This window comes from Anastrepha ludens, chromosome 4 (genome assembly GCF_028408465.1).
Source record: "Anastrepha ludens isolate Willacy chromosome 4, idAnaLude1.1, whole genome shotgun sequence".
Taxonomy (NCBI): Eukaryota; Metazoa; Arthropoda; class Insecta; order Diptera; family Tephritidae; genus Anastrepha; species Anastrepha ludens.
In genome coordinates, this window is record NC_071500.1 from 49,280,984 (window position 1) to 49,303,491 (window position 22,508).

Below are 22,508 nucleotides of genomic sequence, written 5' to 3' on the forward strand. Positions count from 1 at the left end.
TCAATCACCTGTTATGCCGCGTGACCATATTCGCGGAATTTCACTTGTTGCCGTTCACACGGTTTATTACAGACATAGCGTCAGCGAAAAGATCGAGCAACTGAGGTGGATCAACTTTCAGCGGAAACGCGTGTAGTGAATGAACTTTAAATATAAGTAGCGTTAACTTGTACAAATAAGTTAGTAGAATGCTATTTATATGAGTAAACACGATTAAGCCGATTTGTGCGCCTTTGCATAGGCAACAGTTTTTGCCTACTTTCTTTTAAATTCTTCCTCAATGGATGTGGCTATTTTCTTTTCGGCTTTTTCTCTTTTGGGTTTTAATTTGTGTTTTATTTGTCGGCCTGTTTTTGCTAATTTTGTGGTCGGAAACGAATTTTTAAAATAAATTGGAAGTCACTATATTCAAACAGCGTCAACACACTGAAATACATACACTTAGAGCTATGCAAATTATTGAAAAATGTACTGTAAAATGTACTGCGCATAGGTTTTGTTAACGATGGCGTTAAAAAGGTTCTTAGGTTAAATAGAGGTACAACATTTTCATCAGTTTTTATAAAAGCCGGAAGAGAATTTATTGCCTAACGCTTTTATAGATTTTTTATGGTTTCATAAGTAAAATTAAAATGTATCTTGATAAGGGTTGTCTAGCCATCTACATGGCAACTGAATCTGCAGCGTGTACTAAGCATATTTGTGTGAGTTAGGGGTATGATCTTTAGAAAATCTCCTAGGAAATAGTTTTTGCAGTTTTTGCTTAATAGAGCGACTGAAATGTCCGGTGCTACTATGCTCCAAGCCAGACAGAATTTTAAATGCGGGCATCCTCTCATAATGACAGCTTGAATATTCCAAAGACACAGGCACATACGCTTAGACCGCAAAATCGTGCAAAATTTTGAGAGAGGATTAGTCTATATAGAATTCAAATAATTGTTTTTTTTTTGATACACAGATGTTTGTTAGATGTTCGTTCTGAACTCGGCGGCCTCGGCGGCCTCAGTACTTTACTTTTCACCCTATAAATCGTGAAATCATAGCTTATGCCCGAACTTGAACCAAATGTCCTGGAATTTGCAAACATCTGTTGTAGTTAAGGTATTGGGTGTGAGAATAAGTCTTCGCCCTCGTAAAAGAGGTGTCACTGCTGATATTATTTTTGTGTTCGCTTTAGTAATATACTGGTGATTTGAAGGTGTAAATTAATTATATGCGTTTTCCACAGTGTTTTTATGACACGCGGTGTTGCGCTTAAATGAGAGAATTAGTACTTAGCGAGGTGATAACCGTCGGCCTTTATTTCCCAAATTCAACTGATTTAATAATAACCTTAATTCTTAAATGTAAGCTGGCCCTACGCTCTAAAGACGCTGGTCTGCATTTTACTGCAAGGGATCGTATTTCGCTGCTAGGCATAGCTCGCAACATTGCTGGCATCGACGTTTCCGCTGCCAACTGTTATTTTTTGCTTAGCTGGTCGCTCGTGTTAACTTGTAAGGTGTTTTTCAATAGGTGCGCTTCAACTTTTTTCCGATAGGGAGGGCGAACGACGCAATATTTTTTATTTTTCGCTTGTCATTTGTAAACTTCATTAGTATACATTTCATCATGGAACGCTTCACACTTGAGCAACGCTTACAAATCATTGAATTTTATTATAAAAATGCGTGTTCTGTTAAGAAAGTTTAAAGTCGAAAAATCATCTTCAGTGATGAAGCTCACTTTTGTCTCAATGGCTTTGTCAACAAGCAAAATATACGTTTCTGGGCAGAAAGCAATCCACACGTGATTCATGAGGCACGTGATTGCATCCCGAAAAAATCACTGTTTGGTGCGGTTTACATGCCGGCGGCGTAATTGGCCCATATTTTTTCGTTGACGAGAACGATCGCCACGTTACTGTGAATGGAAATCGATACCGCGACATGATAAACGATTATTTTTGGCCGCAATTGAATGGTATGGACTTAGACGACATGTGGTTTCAACAGGACGGGGCCACAAGCCACACAGCACACGCTACAATTGATTTGTTGAAGAGTAAGTTCGATGAGCGCATTATTTCCAGAAATGGACCGGTCGAATGGCCGCCGCGCTCGTGTGATTTGACGCCTCTAGACTATTTTCTTTGGGGTTATGTGAAGTCATTGGTCTACAGTAACAAGCCGGCGACGATTTGTGAGCTCTGAGCCAATATTGAACGCGAAATTGCTGTAATTTCGGTCGATTTATGCAAAAGAGTGGTCGAAAATTGGGTTCAACGATTGGACTTCGTAAAACGTGCACGCGGTGGTCATGCAAAAGAAATCGAATTTCATACTTAAATGTGTATGTTCAAACTCGATAATAAAAAAAAATTAGTTAAAAAAGTCAAACCGTTTGTGTTTTATTCAAAAAAAAAGTTGAAGCGCTATTACTGAAAAACGCTTTATATGTGAGGTCTCGATTGCAGTAGTTCACATTCGTTTGAAGTGTAAAGATCCCCCTTTTTACCTGACGTCACAAACATCTACGTTCATCTCAAAACACAGCGGGAAGTCAAAGCTCACTATTACCTTTTACAGAAAAGTGCAGCTGAAACGTGTAACATATTGATCAATATTTACGGTGATCACGTTCCATGAAATACAACTTGTAAAGAGTGGTTTTGATGCGTCCAAAGTGGCAATTTCGACGTGATAAAGATCGCAAAGGTGCACTGGTGATACTCAACTAAAACAATTATTGAATGAAGACGCATATCGAATCCTTGTTGATATGTACAAAGAGTTGGCTGTTACAGGTCAACCATCGGTAAATGTTTGCGCGGGATAGGAATGATCCAGAAAACATTTAACTGAATGCCACATCAATTGAAGGAGACGGATATCGAGAGGAGAGACGTTTGGTGACGTGTGAGATGCTTCTTGAGGCAGAAAAGAAAAGATTTTCTGAAAGAAAAGAAACCATTTTCTGCATCGCATCGTCACTGGCGATGAAAAATAGGTATATTATGATATCCCTAAGCGTCCATCGATAGCGAAAAAAACTATTCATGCTTCAAAGGTTATGTTGTGCATCTGGTAGGATCAGAAGGGTGTCATCTATTATGATATGAACTCCTTAGACCATTTGAAGCCATTACTGGAGATCGTTACCGACCGCAGCTAGTGCGTATGAATCGAGGAGCTCTCAAAGAAATGCGGCTGGAATGGGACGGTAGACATGACAAACTGATTTTGCTGCATGACAACGCCAGGTCACACGTTGCTAAATCGGTCTAGAAATATTTGGAGGGACTGAATTGGGAAATCTTGCCCCACCTGCCGGACTCCCCAGACATTGCACCTTCGGATTACCAGCCCTTGATGGAGAGCAGTTCACTTCTTATGAGAGAATCGCAAACTGGCTCAATGAATGGATCAAGTCCAAAGAACGCGAATTGTTCGTCAGAGGAATCCGTATGCTGCCTGAAAGGTGGAGTAATGCGGTAGCTTCCAATGGCACATACTTTACATACTTCACATAATATCATATATTATTTAATTGTTTAAATAATTTGTAACTTTGGCTAAGAAATGGCGGAAACTTATTCTCCTACACAATACACATTACGCCAAAACCGCCCAAAAATGCTCTTAATGGTACCTAAGAAGTACTCCTTTTGAGTCTGAACTTTAAATGGATTTTAAATTATGCTCTATGTAAATACCACGCAGTAATTATAGGGTCGTCTTTAGTCGCTCCTACAACTACAACTACAACTTAAAATAAGACTATGTAGAAAGAATTTAAAGGCTTCCGTTATTCAATGTGCTTTAATTTTAAAACTTCTTCGAAGCCTTCTTCCAGCAAACTTCATTGACAAACTCAGGGCCAGCAGCAACGCAACCCAGAGAGATTTTAGACTTCGACTCAGGGAAGTTCTGTATATTTACAATTTATAAAAACACAGAATGCCTGAGAGGTGCGAGTAATACTATATCTGCCTCTAACTCACATCTATGTGTAAATTTTACACTTACTTACTAAGCCTAAGTCTACGTTTACATGCAGAACTGTTTGTTGAGAACTGTAACTAAGAACAGTAGAAGAACCCACTTTGGCTTAAACAAATTTGCGCTGCTTTACAATATTTGACAAAAAATAACCAATTAACTCTTGGTCAAAATACAGGATTTACACATTCCTCTCGTAAATAACGGCTCAGATCCACTTCGATTGGAAGAGTAAAAGATGAATGGGTCACAGACAGCACTTGAGATCAGAAAAATATGACTATTAGCTGGTCACTGACTAATGGCATTTCTCGTAAAAAACAGGAGGATTTCATATCTAAAGACTTTTGCACCTACAAAAACGCATACGAAGTAAACTGCGTTGAAAAGTAACCCCGCTACTGTTTCATACAGCTAAAGGCGATGCTGTTAGGTATTTAAATATTATTTTGCACGTAAATTCAAGAAGCATGCGCAGCATCCTACGCCTCGTAAGGCGGAAAAAGAAAAGATATTTTTCTTAGCCGACCTTCAACAGGCACCGCGTGATGCAGCTGTCACTTTAATTTAAAACTAAGCTAACTTAAAGTCATGAAGGTACAATTCAGGAGCGCTTTGAATTGTACTTTAAATTTCCTTTGCGGCAGCTTCTGTAATGTGAAATGAAATCATCTCACCACTTACCTGTCCTGCTTTGGCGAGCCTAAGACTTATGCAACATGGCGCTCACTTTTTTGCTAGGCATATGGTAGGAGCGGGTAAGATATTACTCGTTAGCTGAATATAATTCTCAGCACGAGGTGTTTAGCACAACTATAAATAGTGATCGTTCAACGGAAAGAAGTGCTGCTGGACACTGGAAAAACCAGCGATATAAAAGTGGCATAGAAGATAATAAAAGAATAAAAGCATCACATTTTATATACGACATACATATGGCGCAAAATTAGTCACCCTGTCGAAGGATTCATAAATTTTGCAAGTGACGTCGTACGCCAATTATATTTCACACTTGTGAACTGGCAGTTGCAGTGTACAAACAGACAAACAATAGAGTGTGTAATGGTCAAAATAAAAATGTTCAGCACTAAGAATAAATTTTTTTATTTAGTGAAAAATTTACTCAAAAACAAAATTGGATGATTCTCTCCTATATTTTGCCTGCCTCCATTTTGAGTTTATAGATTTTGATTGTCTGGATATTTATAATGTTATGTATATATATATTGAAATATTGTCGGTACAGGCGAAAATGTGGAATAAAATATCGCCCGTATGTAAAAATATCTAATAAACTAGACAAAAATACATATGTGGTAAGGGCAAATATTTTATCAAAATTTGGTGAAGATTGAGAACAAACTTTTCGAAGAAATAACTTAAAAAAATATTATTAACTAATAGTGATGGTGTTAGCTTTAGCAAAATAAACACTAAGACAATATTTGCTGTAAGCTTCATTGGAAATTCTTAATAATTCTCGCAAAAAGCACATATCGCCATTGCTCAAACACCCATCCAATTTAAATATGAATTTACTAGCATAAAAACATACAGACTTGACTATGTGTACACTCCTATATACTAATAGATAATACCCAATTCATGTATCGGGTGTTTTGTTAGCTGCAAGAGAACTGTGGATATCAACAACCGTAACTGAGAATTACAAACCGTGCTGACGTTTCTGTTCATTAAGGTTGGGCGAGTCAACATCAATCGTTTAATGCCAGAAATTTTCAAACTGTGGAAATTTACTTAAAAAAACAAAAATTATCTGTTCGCGTAGTTCATAGAGCGAAGCGTTGAAGAAGACGCCCAAATATCGTCGTTTTCAATTTTTTTGGTATTTGTCTTTCGACTACGTGGAACATTTTATGTAAAGATCTTGGCTTACGTGTCTATAAAATACAGCTCGTGTACGAATTGAAGCGAAATGGCCATCGTTTGGGCCGCATTTTTGCTGATTAGGCTCATTTTAATTTATTATACAGATTTATTGGAGAAAATAGTTAAAAAATGGACTGATTGAATGGGCCAACTCGTTGCCGCAGCGGGCGTATGCTGAACATTGAACTAAATGCCATAAAATTATCTACCAGATTATAAAAAAAGTTATTCCAACAATACTATATTTCATGCGGAATTCACAGAGAGAACGTAGGTTCGAATATTGGTGAAACACCAAAATTAAAAAAAATAGTTTTCTAAGAGCGGTCGCCCCTCGGCAGGCAATAACAAACCTACGAGTGTATTTCTGCTATGAAAAAGCTCCTCATAAAAATATCTGCTGTTCGGAATCGGCTTGAAACTGTAGGTCCCTCCATTTGTGGAACAACATCAAGACGCACACCACAAATAGAAGGAGGAGCTCGGCCAAACACCCAAAAAGGGTGTACGCGCCAATTATATATATATTATCATTTTAAGTTCTCAAGCTCTCAAAAAACACCCGATACATGCACATTCAAGAAACACAGAGAAATGGGAAATTCCATAGAGACAGTGATTTACTTGCAACTTCTGCTATGTATGTTGAACTATGTTATGCATGTGCATTTACAGTTGCATTTATTTTGTAAAACGTTTCTCTTCTTCTGACACATTTCCACTCATGTATGTTTACCACACAAATGCCACACTACTGTCTGTGGTTTTTGAGGAATTTAAATGTTAGCAAATCAACTTGAAAACAATTAAATTTAAAATTAATCATTGAATTGTGTGTACATAAAATTTTTTTAAGAGCATTACGTATGTATGAACTTAAGAAAAATTCAGACTTTTAGAAATTTATATTTTGCGAAGAGTTGTTATCTTTATGTGCAATACATATATGTATTGTATGTATGTATGTATGAATGAACATCCAATTTACAATTTGTGTAAGTACTCGTACACATGCTTGAGCAATTTTATTTCAATATACCGGAAAACTATTTGTAATGAAGCGGTTGCAACTGAGTGTGTTGAATTTCAGCAAAAAGTTTCAATAATTTAGTCACATAACGGTGAGCTACTGAATGCATCGTAGCCATTGGAAAGCCCCAGGGAAAAGCCACCTGCCGTGCGGGGGTATGTTGAGCATACATAAGTCCATTTGTAAATAAACCATCAGGTTGTAGACCACAAATATTTCTTACTAACAAAGCCTTTTTGTGCAATTAATAGCAAAATATTTTGATTCAGTATGTACAAGTTACGTACACAATTCTTGAGATTCTCTGAATCTTCAAATTTTCGAGCTACTTATAATTAAGCTTATATCATGACAGGTTTAAAACCCTGGGCATGAAACCCCGAACAAGAGAAAATGTTTTTTCTAATAGCTATAGCTCCTTCCATTTGTGGAAAAACATCAAAACGCACATAAAAAATTAAAGGAGTAGCTCGGCCAAATAAGCAAAAAAGGGTTTAAGTGCCAGTTATATTAAAGGGTGATCAATTTAAAGATATTGTATTTGAAATTGAAATAAAACAGCGAAGATAATTCCTCTCAAATGTTGGCCGCAACTGCGGTGTAAATCGACCTTTCGTAAACATCAATTTTGAAAATGTATTTCAAGCCATAAAAATGTGTTTTTCTTATCGAATTGCAAAACTTATTGAACAACCTAAAACTTCAAATCGAGATTTTATCATACCTGTCATATACCTCTAGTTGCACCTATCCAAAAGGTTTTCATTGTCTTCGCTCTATGTTCCCTTCGTTTTCATGGCAATTTACCCTCATACATACTATTCTAGATGCCTGTTTATCAATTTAAAATCTCTACAGTCTCGGCGATCTGTTCTCTCTTTATCCTTCGTGTTTAATATTATTCAAGGTGTTATTTATTGCCTCTCCCTTCTCGAGCGAATCTATCTTAATGCCCCCTTTAGAGCCCTTCGTAATTGAGATTTTTCCCATATTAGCTTAATATGAACTCTGTGCAAAGAATTGTCCCGTCATGAGAGCTTTGATCGATTTCATTACTATTCACAAATGTTTTGGAATAGACTTTGCCTTTTCTAAACACTCTTTCAATAAACTTTTTATAATGCCTATAAATAAAATGATTTAGTATGTTTTCCTATATTTTTTTCTTACGGATTAAGATTATAATAATTATATACGTTAGGTTAGCCTGGTTAGTAATAAGCCACGTATAGACCTTTTGGTCCCTAGCGATACCAGATGGAGACCGACCTCTATGAATACCTAAAGTAGACATCATGTAGGATGTCAGCGCTGAACCGTCCTCCAGACCCTCAAACAGTGGGGCTCCCAGGCATCTGAGTCGCGCTTTTAATAATGCCGGACAAACGTACAGAAGGTGTTCTAAAGTTTCCTCAACACCCTCTCTGCATATCCTGCATTTCTCCGTGTTAACAATCCCTATCTTGTACGCATATGCAGCCAATAGATTATGACCTGTTAGAACTCCTATGATAGTTCTGCAGTCCTTTCGCGAGAGCGTAAGTGCGAATTGAGTCAGTTTTTTGTCGTTAGTTCTACACATGACTTTTGCTGTTTTGCATGTCGTCAGATTAGTCCACCTAGCTTCCACTCGCCTTTTCATGTGGTCATCCATTTCATTGTATATTGTGTTTAACGGTTTTGGTATGTCGATATCTTGCTCAAAAGGTAGTCTAACACCATTTTTTGCTTTCTCATCTACTATTTCGTTCCCCATAATGCCTTTGTGATCAGGTGCCCAGTAGATATGCAGCCTACTGTTTGTGGCAAGCCTTTCTATGGCCTCCCTGCTCCATCGAACATTTTTGCATTAATGCAATATGAGCTTATTGCTTTTATTGCTGCTTGACTATCCACGTATATATTAATTGTTGAATTCTTTCTTGTTCTAGTGTAGGCTAGCTCCGCGGCTTTCCCCACAGCAAAAACTTTCGCTTGGAAAATATTGTTGTGGTCTGGCAGCTTGATAGGCTGCCTTATCCATAGTTTAGAGCAGTAAATACCCGCTCCCACTCCGTCTAAAGTCTTAGAGCCGTCTGTATAGATGTGAAAAGTTCTATGGCCAGGCTTCATGCCTTTGTGCCATCCTTCCTCTTCAATTGTAGTGCGAAACCTTCACTCCCAATTAAAGTACGGAGCCATGTAGTCCGTGCAACCTGAGCTCCAATATCTTATTGAGCTGTGACCGAAGGTTCTGCAGGTGTATTGTATTAGTACAGTTGTATCTGTATTAGTCTGTAAGACAATTTGTTTTTTTGACTAATCTTTAAAAAAAAGAAAACAAACAAACAGATCTGGTTGATCTAAAAGAACTGGCGAGCAATATGTGTACCACGTTTTTGGCGAGTTTTGTTGAGTCGATATAGAGATAAACGCACTGACCCCAAAGTGGGCGTGGCACTATCATATTTATTTTTTTTGGGTTTATTATATGTACCAAATTTAAGTAATTTGTCATCATTTATAAAAGAGATTTGGAAACTTACCGTCATGCGGCAGATGGACGTAGTTAGTGTCCATTTTTAATACCAAACTTCCTTGAAATATATTTAAATACCATATATGAACAGACGGACGGGTAGACATTCAGCACTTAATCGCCTCCTCTTTTCATACTGAGCCTTTTGTTATATACCTTTATACATATTTCTGTCTCAACTCTCTATGCTGCTACATTATTATGGTATATGAAAAAAATTATAATACTCTTAGAATAAGTGGATATAAAAACTTTTAATACAGTTGTCGATATAGGCAGTTAAAACAATTTTCCTTAGCTCAATTCCAAAACTGACAAGTAAAGCTGTGAAGTAGCGATATTAGTAATCAGAAGCTGAAAGCTTTCTTGAGATCAATAAGTTTTACAATTCAATATAAAAATTCATATGCAACTTACACACGCCGTGGAGGCGTATTCGTCATCGGTTAAATAAGAAAGAACTGGATTTGCAGCTATGTGAGAGAAAAACTGGGAGATGAGAAACTGCCAAATGGGTTGCCAGTGCCACTTTCGCAACAGCAGTAATACATAGTTTAAAATGAAACACTATAAAGTTTTTAAATGCTTTATCAACATTACCTACGCTTACAGCGCGCTTCATCTTGAATCACTATTGCATTTCATAATGTCAGCCGACACAGCCATTACTTCTTTGCCGTTTGAACAACGACTGATTGAACGAATGAGTGAGAAATTGGCAGACAGAATTCTGCTGCATAGTCCCTGATGACGTAGCAGTCGAAGCTACTCGCCGCATTTACTCTCTTAGTTTTCTTAATTGGCGCGATAACCGCTTACGCGATTTTGGCCGAATTTAACAAAGTGCGCCAGTCGTTTCTTTCTTGTACTAACCGGCGCCAGTTGGACATACCAAGTGAAGCCAAGTCCTTCTTCACCGTATTTTTTCAATGCAGAGGAGGCTTTCCTCTTCCCCTGCTACCACCAGCAGAGCGTTTGTATCCATTCGGATGGCATGACCCAACCAATGAAGTCGCTCGATCTTTATTTGTTATGTTCTCATCGTTCCATCGCCTACGATAATCGCCGATGCCAACGTGCGAAGTCCAAAAATCCTACGTAAAATCTTTCTTTCAAACACTCCAAGCGACTCTTTATCGGATGTTGTCATCGTCCATGGTTCTTGACCATACGTTACGACGTGCATGATGAGAGCCTTATAGAGTGTTCGTTTGGTTCGTCGAGAGAGGACTTTACTGCTCAGTTGCCTACTTAGTCCAAAGTAGCACTTCTTGACGAGAGAGATTCTTCGCTGGATTTAAAGGCTGACATTATTATCAGTGTTAATGCTGGTTCCTAAATAAACGAAGTTTTTTACAACCTCGAAATTATAACTGTCAACAGTGACGTGGGTGCCGATACACGAGTACGCCGACTGTTTATTCGCTTTGTCATCGTTCACCTCCAGACCTATTCGTTTAGCCTCTTTATCAAGTTTGGAAAAGGCAGAACTAACAGCGCGGTTGTTAATTGCGATGATGTCAATATCATCGGCATTCGCCAACAATAAATATTATATAAATATATTTTATAAAATATTGTGCCTGAGCGATTAAGGTCTGCGGCTCGCACGATCCTCTCCAAAATCAGGTTAAAGAAGTCACACGACAGCGAGTCACCGTGTCTGAAAAATCTGTTTGGTATCAAACGGCTCGGAAAGGTCCTTCCCAATTCTGATGGCGCTGCTGGTATTGAGCACCGACATCTTGCATAGCCGTATTAGTTTTGCGTGGAAACCAAATTCAGACATCGCGGCATATGGGTAACTCCTTTTCGTACTGGCGAAGTCGACGAAAGGATGGTGGGTGTCGATTCTCCTTTTATGGATTTTTTCCAAGATCTGACGAAATTACTCTCACAATTTTGTTTTTCACAATAGCGAATGGTTAATCTTGGCAATCTATCATCCTACGGCCCTAGCCTTCCAACTGCCTTATATCGATTAAAATGAATTATATTTATGTAGTTTTCATATTTGCTCACTTATCAATAAACCATAAATTAATTATATTTTTTGTACTATAAAATCAATGACCAATGACCAGTGATTTTAATTCAGAACATATTTAAGTATATAACTAGCTGTGTGAAAAACTGATTTTTTTATAACTTTCGTTAGTGATGCCACACTGCAAGAAACATTGATTGGATATTTAAAAAAAAGGGAATTTTCAGTTTCCACGCCACCATTCTTATTTTTATTATTATTTAGTGCGCGGTTCCCCAATACGTTTATGTCACCCATATGCAAATACATATTATATAATGAAAGCATAATCAGTATAAAATACATTAATAAGCGAAAAATTCAGAAAATGAGGTTTAAATGAAATTATTCATAATTCAAACTCAAAAGTAATGAACACGAAAAATAAAGAAGTAATATACATAAAATATTGCAATTTTTAAATACAACATAAAAAGTGGGTAACAAAAAACAAGTTTGTGAAAAAGCGAACCGAATAAATTAAAGCAAAATAAAATTTAATTACCTCCAGTTTTAAAGCAAAGTATAGAATATTTACATATATACCTATTTACATAAACCAAAACTCAAACATCCTTCATGGCTTATATATAAGGATGTACCCAACATGAATTGAAATTAGAAGCCAAAAAGTTAATACGAGGCTTTGTGAAAATTCTAAAAATAAACTTTAATTAAAACTTGCATTTAAATTATCTCGCTTCAATTGAATTGATTCTAAACCAAATAATTAGAAATAAGTAAATCCCAATACGTTAGCAGTAACGTAAAAACGAATTGTTTTCGTTAGTTATTTTTGAGGCCTTACTTCTGGTAGTGCAACATTTCGTCTATCAGCTGCTCACCAGTCCAGTGCTGCCAACTACTTAAAGGGTCTGGTACAGGCACTTGGGCCCGCTCATAGATCTCCGATACACAGTGGTCGGATTGGTCAATCTAGCGGAATTTAATTCATATATCCAAAAAAGAAGCGCTACACTATTTTTTGTTTTACGTACATACGGACTAAGTTTCTGAAACATTAAAAAAAATTAATTTCCATTATTTTATTTCAAGTAGTAGTTGAAGTGATATATTTTTAATAATTTACAATGTTCACAAAATGAGTTTTATTTGATAGATGTAGGAAGGAAAATTATGTCAGTAACAGTTAACTCAAAACACAAGCATATCTTCATATTTTTTATATTGCTGAAGAGGAAGAGGAAAAAACTGTAGAAGACTTCCTCCGTAATTGTCGAGCCAGGAGTAGAGAAAGGTTCTTAGGAAAGTACCATTTTGACTCTCTCAAGGAACTATCGGTGTCGGGATAAAATCTATCCTACACTTCATAAGAGAGTCTAACTGGTTCTATGAAAAGTAAACAGTAGGCGTGTGTGGGCTACTCTAAGCCGACTGCCACAAGAAGCTAACCTAAGCTATATTTTGTAACTTATTTACATTAAATTTTATTCATTCTTCACTCAGAATCTGCGTCGCTTTTATCTGAACTCAGCTCTTCATATTCGATTTCTTTATCCAAAACAATTTCCTTTTCTTTGTGTAACCGCCAACTATGTATATAAAAAGCCAATGCTTCTTCTGAACAAAGGCACTACCTGATTTTTTAACCACACCTTTATTAGAGTTCATCTTTGACACAATCCGGGACGCATTTCATTTGCCAGTTTTATATGGGCTGGAGCTTGCCTCTGCAATAAACTCGTCAGTAAAGGCTTGGTTAGTAATGGAAGAAACTTGGCGAATATGTGTTTTGGGTATGCAAAAGTTAGCAACTTATTTTGCACATTTACGATCAAAACGAATCACATCAGTAAGCAAAATAAAGATTACCTTGAATAGGGTCGAATTTCGTGAGTTTTGTTCTCCAAAATACTCGCATTAGGTGTTTTTGCAAGGTTAACTTTGACTACAATTTTTAATTAAAAAATTTGCAAACATATCATAAAACAGCTTAGTTATCCCATAAAATTGAATTTGCTTACTAATGTAGCGAGTTTCAGTATGCAAGGCGAAAAAGTTTTGATCTGCACTTGACACAACGATTCTTATGTTTGAAAGCAAAGCAAAACAAAAACAAAAAAAAGATAGTGCTAATCCCTGCAGTGGATTATTGCTTAAGAAAAGAAAAAGAATTTTTCCGGCATTTCGCCACTTCAAATTTCAATCTCTTTAAATTAAGACCACCTATATCGCTTATTTCGACCACTGTGCGATGGTAAGATACCCTTTGAGAGTCTGCGTATAGTTGTTTCTTGTTCTATGCAGTGTTATAGAGCCTTTCTAAGGATATTGTGAATCAAACAATTATACTATGCTCTCCCACAATTTATGTAGATAGTAGGCCTTTCAAAACTGTTCAACATGTGGCAATACTGGTTTTAGAAAAATTAGTTAGTTGGTTAGAGAAAAATTTCAATAATTTTGAAGTCTTATATCCATGAAGGCGTTTGCACCCGGGATCTATTGATGGTATGATGCCCACATATCAAGTTACGCCCACCAAACTGATGAAAGACTCTTGTTAAGGTAAACCAACTTTGAGTTATGAAATATTAATAGTAAATCGGCCATTTTTCTTTTATTGGCTGTGGTGTGCGTCTAAAGCTTATTCTACAAATCCCGAAAAGCAGAAGGCTTTTATGAGAAGAAACGTACCTTGAGTTTTAATATTGCCGTTTGGGGGACGATCTGTTTAGAGAAAAGTTTCTCTACAGTTTGATGTTTTTACTCGTTTGTCTACGTACGCACAAACCCATTCAGATAGGCCAGTCAGTTTAAAAATTGGTATTATTGAGTCAAAAGTTAGTGTTGCAATATGCTGATTAACCCATATTTAAGGCAATAAGGCAGTTGCTCTCGTATTTTTCTTTCCATTTGAATAATTCAGCCTGACTGTCCATTTAAGCTTTTCAAGTAGGTCCATATCTACCAGTTAGACAATGATTTTAGAGTTTATTTTTATTTCATATCATTTTTTTATTTTCATTTTAAACTGTTTAACTTATCTTCGGTTGAAAAATAATGTTATGCCCATGAAATTATATATAGATGAAAACACCGTTACAATAAAATATAGTGTATACTAAAAATATAGCTATACTCAAATTTAATTAAGCGCATCTGCATCCTGCGCACCGTATGCCGATTAGGGAGAGCGATTGTGAACACCATAAATATTGCCAACTGTGAGGACCTTAATGAACAATAGTATCTTAGGCACAAGGTAGAATCTTCAAGGTATTTGCTTGTAGCAAACCGAGTATTACGTAAGGATTAAAGCTAAACTAAAACTGATACCATCACATACACACATACTAAATACGAATGTAGTTAGAAAGCAGTCAAAGAGTGATTTAATGTTTTCATTTGAAATTTAAATTAACGTAATGGTCGCCTTCGGACTCAACAAAGCACAGACAGAAAGCTGAGCCGTAGGCATCAAGTAAATAACGGTATATAACCAGCGTTGCCAGCAACCGTCATGAGTGCTCATCAGCCAGCCGACAGCGAGTCGACAGCGTGTTGACTGATGCCAAAGGCATCAACAGTGGCAGTGAGGCATCAAAAGTGTGAGCTCGCCGGTTGGCAGGGAAATCAGCTATCTAAGATGTATATATGTATATGTATAGGTGCGCGAATGTGTGGGTGCGCTCGTGAGTGTTTGCGAATGTTGAGTGGAGTTGTGGTCGCTTTATGGGCAGGTAATTAAGAAACAGAATAAGAAGAAGGTGCAAATAAATCAAAACTGGTGGATCTTGCCTAAAACCTAGAATGAACGCGAAACAAAGCAACGAACGAACTCTTGATGTTGCGAAATTTGTTGCTGATGTTGATTGATGTTTATACTCGGCACAGCTGTGGCGACATTTATAAAACAAAAAGCAGCAGGTAGTAAAAGTGACGTGAAAGTTAACGTGAAATTTCCAACAACCGAATGTCTACTTTATTTTTTAATTTTTTACAAACTACTTGTGTTTTTGCTTAAGGTTTTTAAAAAACATTCACCGAATAATTTACTTATGCACAGAAGTGCTTTGGCAACGGAATTAACTTGCGCAATATTTCGCTCGAATACCCGTATATGGTGTGTATATGTATGTACGTATGAATGTGTGTGAGTGTTCATGAAAAGGTGGTAGCATTTCATGTAGTCGTCAACGATTGCCTAAGCTGTTCCGGATTTGCATACACAAAACATTACAAAGAAACAGAAGGGAAGTGAAAGCATTGCTCTATAAAAAGGAAGAAAAAAGGATAAGACGATAGCGAAGACTTACTTGTTGCTTGTGATGTAGAGGTGGCAACGCGTTGCTGTGGGCAGGTTGTAAATATCGTATTTTATTTATATTTTCACTTGTTTGTTGTCGCTATTGTTTGCCTTTGCTTACAATTTCACTTTTATTTATTTATATTTTCCCTTTTGTAAATAGTTGATGTAATTTTCAGCAATAGCTGTCAATCGGCATTTCTTCTAAATGCAAACACGATAAAATTTAAATTGAGTTTTAAGTGTAGATTTTTTTGCTGTTTTTTGCTGTGCGCTTTCTTGTTTAATATTCCACTTTTGTTGCTCCTTTAAGGGTTTTATTTTTGGTTTATTTATTTTTGCACCATCGTTTAATTTAGCTTTGTCAGGCATTGATATGTAAATGAAATTGATTTAGTAAAAGAAAATAATTTTCTTGTTTTTAATTCAATTTACATGTATTTAATACATTTCTTTAACGGAATTGTAAATTCTGAGTTAAAGTTAGATGTGTTAATCGCCTATCAATTAAAATATATATAAAATTTTTCATCAAGAGTTTTACTCACAGGCTTTACGTATTTATATTATTTAATTTTAATCCACTTTTCATCAACGTATTAACATATCGAAGTATACAAAAAGTATAATGCTCTTATGTATTTAAAATTATTAAAGGAAAATCAAGGTGCTTAATTGGTTAAAAAAACGTTCTTGTTCAATGGAATAAATTCATATGCTCATATGTATACACAGATATTTTTTTATGTACAAAATAAAACATTAAAATTTCTAACTGAAAACATACTTTAAAAAGTTTGCCTCGAGATAATATGAAGGTTTGTAAACAATAAAATTTAAGTCAACTAAAACGTAGAGTTCATTATTCAGATGATGCTAATTAAGGGGTAACACCACTCTACACGCGTAAAATAAACACGATTTTTAAAGAATTTTTTTGTGTAGAAAGAAAAGGAAAACAATCACTCTGATTTGGGAAGTTATTACTTATATACTAAAATACAAAACTACAAAGTTTGATCGAAAAATTTTACAAAATGGCGGCATTGGAGACTTTTTTGTAATGTGGTTTCTCTTGAAGGAACTCCGCGGCACGCAGCACAGAGGGTGCAAATTTTAATCTGGAACAAGGAAATTTTTTTTTCTTAATCTAGATAAGAATAGCTAGAGAAACACGTAGGGGATTTAAAAAATATTTATTTTTGTGGAATTAGCAAGCATTTGAAGGAAAAAACTCTATTTTGGACTAAAAAAACGGCACTTAAATAATTATAACTATCGTTTAAATTAATCTATCGAAAATCCCCTACGCTCTTCTCTTAAGAAGGTTATTATACAGACGTAGTGAAAAACCTGATTAAAAATATTTAAAATTGTTTGAGTTATGCTGCGTGCCAATTTCAGAAAACGTGTTTTGAGAAAAACGCGTTTAAAGTTTGGAAATTTGGAGAAATCGTTAGGTAGCAGTCACTAATGCTTGGTTAAAAGCTTAAAATATTTATGAAATAAACTTCGGTAACGTATAAAACTTTTTGTTCTGTATTTTAAAAGGTTCAAAGAATTTTTTAAGCTTATAAAAAAAAAAAAATTTTTTTGAAATTTCTACAGTGGTGTTACCCCTTAAGAGGGTATTCTGGTCCAGAAATTTGAAAAAATCGATTTTCAAAGTTTAGACCTTCAAATATATGCTCTTTAACGGATTTTCCAAAATTCGCATTATTTTCGGAGATACAGCGGATTTTGTGACGAGGCGTCTAAGCCGACAGAGTGGAGCGAATCGCACAATGAACGGCAGATGTTACCGGAAAACGAAGAAGATGTGAGAGGCTAGTCCAAGACAACAGGCGACAACGAAACAACACAATTTGGAAATACACAATTCCCAGCCGCAGTCAGACCGTTACTTAAATTCTAATTAATAAAGAATCAGTGCTTAACAACACATTCCAATTTGTATCAGCATGAATAAAAATTTCAGTTAAGTGTTTCTCTTTTTGCTGATTAGTAGAAATAATTTTTTTAAGCAGCACACCTGGGTACAATTGATATAGGAGTTTAATTCAAATAATAATGTTCAAAGAACAAAGAAACCTTTAGTGCCGAAAGAAAGTAAATGAAATTCTATGTAAACAAATATTTGCGTTTTCTCGCAATACACTCTAAGAGTCGGCGTTTGTTTCTGCATATTGTGTATGCGTCGAAGTGAAAAACGTGGTTGAAATTTTAATATTGCCCAGCTTTATCTAAGTTGTTTTTAAGTCATAGTACTAAGCCCACGATTCACGTGAATTGGCTGTCAAAATCCATAAAAAGTGCATCGACGTGAACTATGCGTGAATTTTCATATGTATCTCACAGCAAAGTAATGCTCATTTCACGCCGTAAGATTAAATTAAAATTATTTAAAATTGAGCGAAAACTGACAGTTTGTTTGCGAGTGAAGTGTCTGAACTCAAATCCTCCGATGGCATGGCATTTTTAAGGGGTTAGGTGGGTTTGAAAATTTCAAAAAATCGATTTTTTTTGTCTTATTAAATAGCATAATATGTTTAAAATATTCTCCTAAAATTTCAAATTGATCCGAGTAAAATTCTAAGAGATATAACCCCTCAGAAGTTCCGCCCATTAGGCCACGTCAGTTGAGCACTTCGCAGGTATACGTGTTTATCTCAAAACTCGATTTTTTAAGTCGTTGGACACAATTTCTCGAAAAGTTATGAAGTGATTTTCTTCAAATTTTGCACACATCTTTGGAATAACATTATCAAGTTATTAAACGAAGGATTTTTTTTTTTTTTTATTACAACTAATTTTTTCGAGCCAACACATGACGAAAATTTGACCAAAAAATGTGTTTTTTTGTTCAAAGTCTGTCAAAAATTCAAATTAAATTTTTTTTTTTCCTTCGTCCAGTAACGAGATTTATCCATGTACTAACGAAATATTTTTGGTTTTTTGATTTTAGATGAACCAATAATGAGTTATGCTGTCCACGGCAAGAGCATTTTTTTGTGAGACGTTAAGGGAGATGAGGTACCAACGGCTGAGTTTTCGGAATTTTTAAATAAAAATTTCACAAAATACTGTTTAAATATGTATCTTTGATATGCTGAATTGTTTAAATAAAATATATGATTGTATATATTAAAAAAAAAATAGTAAAAATACCCTTTTTTTGAACCTCTGTAACCCACCTAACCCCTTAAGCGAAACGTTTTCGCAAAGCGTGTTAGTAAATCTTTTTTATGTGTTATGATGTTAATGATAAATACAAATTGTATTTTATGAAGATGGGGATTTTAACAAATTATTTATAATTATTTATAAAAACAATATTTATAAGAAAAGTAAAGTAGCGCTTTCTTCGCTCTTTAGAAGTAACATAAAAAATGTAATTTAAAAAAATGTCCATCTAAACTGTTTTCGGATTTCTATTTTTTGTTTTATGTGGTGCTAGTTATACAAATACTCTAAATTAGATGAACGTATGAAAATTATATTACTAGTTTATACTTTGACTTGGGCAAGCATGCGATTGAGGGCAATAAGTTCTTGTTTTGCTACTTTATTCGTGTTGTGTGTTCGCCAAAGGAGAGAAGCCGTAAGTTATATAGATTTCGGAAAAAAACGTAAAACGGTAAGTGCAAAATTTTTTGAAGGAAAAAAATTCGTCGTTCCTCATAGCGATTTATTGCAAAATCTTTTTCATTTAATATTCACGTAACAAACAAAGCAGCATGGTTTACCGATCTGAGAAATTTTAAATACATTTTTATTATATAATATATATATATAATTGGCGCGTACAACCTTTTTGGGTATTTGGCCGAGCTCCTCCTCCTATTTGTGATGTGCGTCATGATGTTGTTCCACAATGGAGGGAGTTTCAAGCCGACTCCGAACGGCAGATATTTTTATGAGGAGCTTTTTCATGGCAGAAATACACTCGGAGGTTTACCATTGCCTGCCGAGGGGCGACCGCTATTAGAAAAATGTTTTTATTAATTTTGGTTTCACCGAGATTCGAACCAACGTTCTCTCTGTGAATTCCGAATGGTAATAACGCACCAACCCATTCGGCTACGGCGGCCGCCGTTTTTTATTAGTTTTTATATTATTATTATTAAAAAGCATGCGGAGCCTTTGTCAGCCATTGCCATTCCAAACGGCAGGCATTTTTTATGAGGAGCAGAAATACACGCGGCGGCTTGCCATTGCCTGCCAAGGTTCGACCACTATTAGAAAAACCTTTTTTCTTCATTTGGCTGTTTCGCGGAGATTCGAATCAACGTACTCCGAACTCCGAATAGTAGTCCCGCGCCAACTCATTTGGCTACGGCAGCCAGAGACCATCACCTCTATACTAAAAAAAGCTCAGTTCGCTTAGTGCACAGATGTGAAACTTTCATTCATTCGTTACTCAGTTTATGTAACCGATGCTTAGCCTCATACAAAGTGGTATAAATTGATAGATTTGAAAAATAGCGTCGCAGTACCTGTCTATTGCTGCTAATAAACTCTTTTTGTCAGCTGGTTTGACAGTTATTTAATTTTCCAGTTTTGCGTCTTTCGCTACCACTTTTCAGCACTAACTACAAGTATGTATGTATGTAGTATAAACAAAGAACTATTCACCCTTTTTATGGAGTAAACTTTTTAGCTGAAAGTTAAAGCTAGTGCTAGCACTTAGTACTATATGGCATAGACTACCTTTTGTATTCACTCGGCACATTGTAAGGACGTTAAGGTGGGTAAAATTTTTCAGTAGAAAATGCATGCACATTTTTTTGTGCTTTTATTTTTGATAAATGTTGGCAATTTTGTCGTTTGGAATCAGCCAATCTCTAGAATTTACGGTTTTCATTCATCTATTTTGAAAATATAAAACAAAATTATAACTTTAAGATGCATTTTTTTGGAATTAACACAAAATATCTCTCATGCTCTCAAAACTGGGTATTTAACTTAACAGAAATCAATTTAAAATTTTTTTTCTCAATTCTGAGTAAAGCCATGTCAAGTGATCCTCGAAAATTTCACTAAGTCACCGATTTTAGGGCAAGATGTCTCGTTGTGTAGTCAAAGTCATGTTAACGCTGTTCTATAAATATTTCGCGCAAATTCCAATTTTAGCAATTGTTATTAACAATCAAAATTTTAAGCAAGATTAAATTGAAAAATTAATTACTCCAAAACTACAATAGATAATGACGTGAAATTTTGCATACCATTCAAGTATTGTCTGTACTATTTTTCAAGAGTTAATAACTCTTTTTATTTTGACAAAAACATAAATAAATAATAACTTTTTGTAATCAGTTGCATTTTTTCATGTTTTCTTCACGCTGTTAAACAATCGGACTTACGCATAATTGTGCGGAAAACGCTTACCTTTAATAATCTGAAAATAGAATTTTGTACTTTTACTCCATTTCCGAGATATTGACTGTTTTGTAACTTGATGCGCTCGACGGTAGCATTGCTGCCATCGGCTGATCGATCGCGCGGCGGCTTGAGGGACCGCACAAACTGAAGCAGTGTACAAGTAATTTCATTAAAATAATTATATTGTATTAAAAGTCCGAAAGATTCCAACTATAGTACATTTTTACCATAATATGACAGTTTTATTTACGTGTCTTTCTTTTATTTGCTGATAGTATTTTCAAACAAAGAATCGTCTTTTGAAAAAAATCGACTTTGAATTTTTTTTCCAATCGTAGGTTGAAACTGGTGATATTGCCGCGCATTTTTTATCGCTACACCTCCATTGATGCGGCTTTGATATTTTTTTCATGAGCATCATGCTCAAGTTGATGAATGGAGTAAAAGTACAAAATTCTATTTTCAGATTATTAAAGGTAAGCGTTTTCCGCACAATTATGCGTAAGTCCGATTGTTTAACAGCGTGAAGAAAACATGAAAAAATGCAACTGATTACAAAAAGTTATTATTTATTTATATTTTTGTGAAAATAAAAAGAGTTATTAACTCTTGAAAAATAGTACAGACAATACTTGAATGGTATGCAAAATTTCACGACATTATCTATTGTAGTTTTGTAGTAATTAATTTTTCAATTTAATCTTGCTTAAAATTTTGATTGTTAATAACAATTGCTAAAATTGGAATTTGCGCGAAATATTTATAGAACAGCGTTAACATGACTTTGACAACACAACGAGACATCTTGCCCTAAAATCCGTGACTTAGTGAAATTTTCGAGGATCACTTGACATGGCTTTACTCTTCTATGAATTCAATATTTTTATAATGGGTAGAACTTGAGATTTCTGCGTTTCAAATTTATGGGGAATCATTTCTTTGAAGCAATGAACTTACAATTTGTAGAGCCTTTCTTGCCTGGGTGTCGTATTTTGCAAGCTAATTATTTTTAATAAAAAGCTGTAGTATCTCAACTAAACTTACCTAAACTGACGCTTTCTGTATGCATTTATGCCATATATATAAATACTTATTTCACCGGAGATGGCAGCTGTTGTTATACCAAAAGTTCGTCAAGAAATTGACTCCCACAATTTTTTAATGAGCATTTAAGCATATTTGACTCAGCCACCTTAAGGCTTGCCGTGTTAAAAATTTGGCGTAAATAAAATGAAGTATAAACAATTTTATATCAGTCAATTTAGCACCGTACGTTCATTTTCAAGAAGGCGGGCATAAAGATCAACTCTCTTAAACTATTGTACTTTTAAGTTAATCACACTTTCCCGCACACCTTTCTAAATTAATTTGCAATGTAGACTCTGAGGCTTGCTTATTTAACATCT

At 35.4% G+C, this 22,508-nt stretch overlaps 1 protein-coding gene across 1 annotated transcript in view; it reads right to left on the reverse strand.

Annotated features, from left to right (window-relative positions):
* Window positions 1–16,062, reverse strand: part of LOC128861824 (connectin-like) — a 167,695-nt gene extending 151,633 nt beyond the window's left edge. The window contains exon 1 of the mRNA XM_054100199.1: window positions 15,728–16,062. The gene's annotated coding sequence lies outside the window, so the exon portion shown is untranslated. The remainder of the gene's footprint in view (window positions 1–15,727) is intronic.
* Between the last annotated feature and the right edge of the window lie 6,446 nt (window positions 16,063–22,508).